The sequence below is a fragment of the Ambystoma mexicanum genome, chromosome 1p, assembly GCF_040938575.1.
Source record: "Ambystoma mexicanum isolate Mex_15411 chromosome 1p, UKY_AmexF1_1, whole genome shotgun sequence".
In the NCBI taxonomy this organism is placed as follows: Eukaryota; Metazoa; Chordata; class Amphibia; order Caudata; family Ambystomatidae; genus Ambystoma; species Ambystoma mexicanum.
Window position 1 is genome coordinate 24,101,259 of NC_090921.1, and position 5,362 is coordinate 24,106,620.

Genomic DNA, 5,362 nt, shown 5'->3' on the forward strand with positions numbered 1-5,362 from the left:
CACCCACAGAATGACAAACCTATGCACTACACACCAGGAAACTCGTTTGCAACAGTTGCGAACGGGGCACCTGCCCCCGCCCCCTACAGCGGTATAGCAGTAGTGTCAGGCAATGTCTTTAGTCAAGGGGGAACCATGAGACAGCCAGCATAGGACAGTCCACAGGGAACACTTGCGTGTCCCATCCTATCTACTACCTACAATGCAGCGGAGGAACCATTAGTGGGGGCGCAGATAGGAGACAAGCAGTTCATATTTATGGTGGATTCGGGAGCCGAAAAATCATGCATACGTGAGGGTCGGTTTCTGCTTTCTAACCATAGGTTGGAGACGCAGGGGATCTCTGCGGCTGTCATCGAAGTTCCTTACACAGAAGAGTTGGATGTGACGGTGGGGGGTAAGACAGTAAGGACGCCCCTACGTTATTACGAACATTCCCCAATAAACTTGCTCGGAAGGGACCTTCTCAGCAAGCTCAATATGACTATATCCTTCACAGAAAGAGGGATAGTTTGCTCAACCCCAGGAATATGCCTGCTGCGTGTAATGCTAGTGGTACATGCGCGAGCAACAGCACCAGAAATACGTGGCATGCCGGTAGATGAAAGTGTGTTCATTGAAGGGTTGAAAACTCTAGCGCGAGTAGTACCTGAGCTAAAAAGGTTAGAATGGAGGGTACCAACAGAATTCATCTTCCGCCCAATAGTACGCACAGACATTACACCGGGGTCAGTGATATCTTTAGATTTACATGCGGTACAGATATCAGCCAAAAGAATTGCAGTAATTGGTATGGACATAGACGGGTGTGAATGGTGCACTGTGTTGTGCATCAATGCTGACATTGCCTTACGTGACCTATCAGATGAGGATCTCTTTTCTGACTCAGAAAATGACGGAGAAATAATAATGGAAATAGCAATACCATGTGATATCTTAATACAAACGAGACAAGTGCCTGTACAGTTGATGGCTGTGGTGGGAGCACCACCTTCCTTCTTTGATGATGACATGAAATTAGTGCCAAGCAACTTGTGGACTACAGGCCCCCATGATGTAGGGTTGTTGCACGGAGTTACCCCAGTCACGATAAAACTAAAACCAGGAGCAATCTTGCCCCGAGTCAAACAGTACCCAATGTCCCGTGAAGCTGAAGAAGGGATAAAAGAAACGATAAGTGCCCTATTGGCCCAGGGAATAATAGTACCCTCAAATTCCCCATGTAATACTTGCATTTACCCGATCAAAAAAGCAAAGGGAGGGGCCTGGAGGATGATCCAGGACCTACGCCCACTAAATGACGTCATACAAAAAGAGTTTCCCCTAGTCCCGAACCCTGCTCCAATACTTTGCAGAATCCCAAAGAACGCATCGTATTTCACAGTAGTGGATTTGAAAAATGCATTTTTCTCCATTCCCCTGGCAGGAGAGAGCAGATACTTGACAGCATTTACACTAGGGGGAAAAGATATGAGCATTGCAGGTTACCACAGGGTTACTGTGAGAGCCCCAGTATATTCAATCGTATCCTCCACAAAGACTTGGGAAACTTGACAGCTGAGAGCACAATCATTCATTACGTAGATGACTTGATCATATGCGCACAGAATGAGGAAGAGTGCAGGAAGGACTCAGTTACACTCCTAACACTGTTAGCCCACAAGGGGTACAAAGTGGACAGAGGGAAACTACAATACTGCCAACCAGAAGTATTATACCTGGGACAGCTGATATCAAAGGATGGCAAAAAGATAATACCTGACAGAGCAGAAGCGATCACAGCAGTAAAGGAGCCAAAAACAGTAAAAGAAATGCAGAAGTTTTTAGGAATGTGCAACTATTGCAGAGCATAGATACTAGACTACACAGAATACACAAGACCCTTACTACAAGCACTCAAGGAGGCCCAGCGGGAGAATAAAGAAATAAACTGGTCAAAAGAGATGAGTGACTCATTTGCAGCACTCAAACAACTAATTTCAAGCGCTCCAGTACTCGCCAACCTGGAGTATAAATGTGAATTTTACCTGTTTTCTCACTGCAAGGGAACACTGATGACAGCTGTTCTGACACAAAAGACATCCATGGGGCACAAGCCATTGGCCTACTACAGTGGCACACTCGACGCAGTAATGCAGGGCCACTTTGCTTGCGAACAGTCTCTCGCTGCCGCCGCGTTCGCCTTTGAGAAAAGTGGCACTATAGTAATGGGATGCTCCGTTACATTATATATGGAACACTCCCTTTTTGCAATACTCGAAAGATCAAAAAGCACACTAACAACACAGCGAGCAGCAGCATACGAGATAATATTATCCAGCCCTAACATCCACATAGTGAGGTGTAGAACAGTAAATCCAGCGACATTCATCACAGAGCCATGTACAGTAGAAGACATGCAAAAGCACGATTGTGCAACATATACAGGAGAACAGGGTGAGGGCCCGGTGGTAAGTGAAAATGCCCTAACTGAAGGAGAGGTGTACTTTGTAGATGGATCAGCATCAATTGACATGGATACAGGTGAAAAACATGTGGGAATGGCGGTAGTGAGACTAGAGGAAGGTGGGTATGAAGTGCTAGTACAATATCGCCTACCATCACACTTTTCCGCACAAGCAGCAGAACTTGTTGCCCTAATTGAAGACTTACGTGCAGCCAAGGGATGCACAGTCACAATATACACATATTCAGCATACATGACTACAACGGTACACGGTGGTCTGGCCCGGTGGGGGCGGAGAGGATTTCGCAGGGCGGATGGGACCCCAGTACAACACTCCAAGTTGCTACAGGAATTAATTGAGGCACTTAAAGAACCTACAATGGTGGCAATCGTCAAGTGGCAAGCACATACGTCCAACACAGATATTGTATCTTTGGGAAACGCGGCAGCGGACGCTGCCGCCAAGAGGCATCATATTTCCAAAAGGAAACTGCAGGTGAGTACATATTGTGGCAACAAGCAAGTGAGGAATTGCCAGAAGGGTACAATGCCATGCACATATCACAAATACTAGAATTACAGGAAGGAGCAAGTAAGGAAGAAAAAACATTGTGGGAGAAAAGGGGTTGCAGCCAGTCGGCAACAGATTTACTATGGCGCCAAAATAACACAGGTAAAGTGGTGATGCCTATTAAATTAATGGAGATAGCATTCCAGCAATTACACTTTCCAGCACACAATGCCAAACAACACATAGCAGCAGAGATACAGGAAGATTGGTTCGTGCAAGGGCTCCAGGAACATATATCAAGGTTAGCAATGGAGTGCACAATGTGTCAGATATACAATTCTGGAATGACATTACGGACACTCAGAGGGGCAATTCCAAAACCAACAGGACCCTTCCGGGAACTACATATTGATTACGCAGACATGGGGGAAAGGTGTAATGGGGCACGCTACATGATAGTAGTTGTATGTCCATTTTCAAGATGGGTTGAGGCTGGTCCATGTGTCCATGTGCACGTCCTGATGCTAAGTGTGCGGCAAAGTTCCTAGTGAGGGAAGTATTCCCGCGCTGGGGAATATGCGACGTGATTCGCTCAGACAATGGCACTCATTTTGGAATCAACTGTTCAAGGAAGTTACTGCATTATTGGGGATCAAATACAAGCTTTGCTCGATTTATCACCCTCAAAGCAATGGCGTTGTGGAGAAGATCAACGGCCTATTAAAACGAAGATTGCCCAAACTATGCTTCTCACTCAAAAAGAACTGGGTGTATTGCTTAGCCCTAGCACTATTCGAGTTGAGAAACCAGCCAAGTAAGGACCACCACTTGTCCCCTCACAAGATTATGACGGGAAGACGAATGCACACAGCACATTCTCCGCTGCGTAGACACTCAGATGCACATAGAAGCGCCACAATGCTAGGAGATGAGTTTACTGATTATCTGAAAAAATTGACTAGAGCAGCGCGTGCAATCTCAAGACAATTGTCACCGCCATTTACAAGAGAAGAGGTAAACCAAACTGTGTCATTTGTGGAACAGAGCCCCCAAGGACAACTAATGCCAGGGGATTTTATTTATGTTAGAAGCTTTGTGCGCAGATGGAGTGCCCCAAGATTCCATGGCCCATACAAGGTAGTTTTTTGTACTCCCACAGCAGTCAAAGTTAAAGGGCTGAGGTACTGGATACATTTGACAGACGTACGGAGGGCATACAGTAATGTTCAGGAGGAAGTAGATGAGGAGGCACAGACAACAGCAAAAGATAACAAATGAAACATTAAATGAAAAAGGTGCAGCTAAAAAGAAGTGTATCAGGTATATTAATATGCTAACAAAGAAATTGATTTATTTACAGGTACGAGAAAGAAATAAATGAATACCATTATTGATTGAAATGAAAAATGGAAAAAGTGATCTAATATGAATGAGAACATGTCTCTTTCTCTTTCGTTCTCTCTACACCCACCCCCTCTCTCTCCCTCTATCTTACATTATAATTGTATGGTGGCTACAGTACAAAATGAAAATGTTTACATGTACATACTTAATGCACCTTTATGTTTCAAATAGGAACAACCATGGCAACAAACGGGCAGCCCGCAACAGAGAGAAATAGAATATCGAGATATAGAAATGCTATAGTAGAAAGTTGTAGATATTCGTATGAATGTGGATTGTCTGTGTGTATCGTATTATTTTTTGGATTACTGTTTGGCATAAGCACATATTGGTTCATAGCATTCATCTCTGTTGAGATGAATGAGGGGGGAGGGGAGAACAGAAGTAATATTGCAAATGAAAACATAACAACTGAAAGGGCAAGAGAAGGTGATTTTTTGGTATGGAACGGATACAAGCTTGAGTGGGGGTATAACATGAAACCGCCCAAAACAATCAACCACTCCAAGAAAAGCAGTGCTGAAATGAATGTTAGCATAAGTCCCCTGCCAAATGTCTCTGACTACAATGCCCACAGTCTAAATGACCGCAACCCTTCTGTTATATCGTGGCTTTACAATACCCCCAGCACCCCGCCCACACAAGTAACCACCCCTACAGTAGCCAGTCCAATGCATCATAAAATAACGGAAGAAAACAAAAAGATGGGAGAAAAGTTTGCATTGCTATATGATGAATGGAAAGAGGGCGATGTGGGAAAAGGGGGGTATAGATCACACATTGCCCATGAAGCTGCGAGATATCTTAGAAATAATAGAAGGAAAAGGGCGGTGGGAAGTAGGGAGTATGACGAGTATCATGGTCTGGGTTTAGATCAAATGGAAGACTCACGACACCCTCACCAGACTAATAAATGGTATGAGGACATAAGCGCAACTGCTAAACAAACAACAAATGAGAGCTGCTATGTCTGCTCCCTTATCTCTCATGCCTCAGGAACA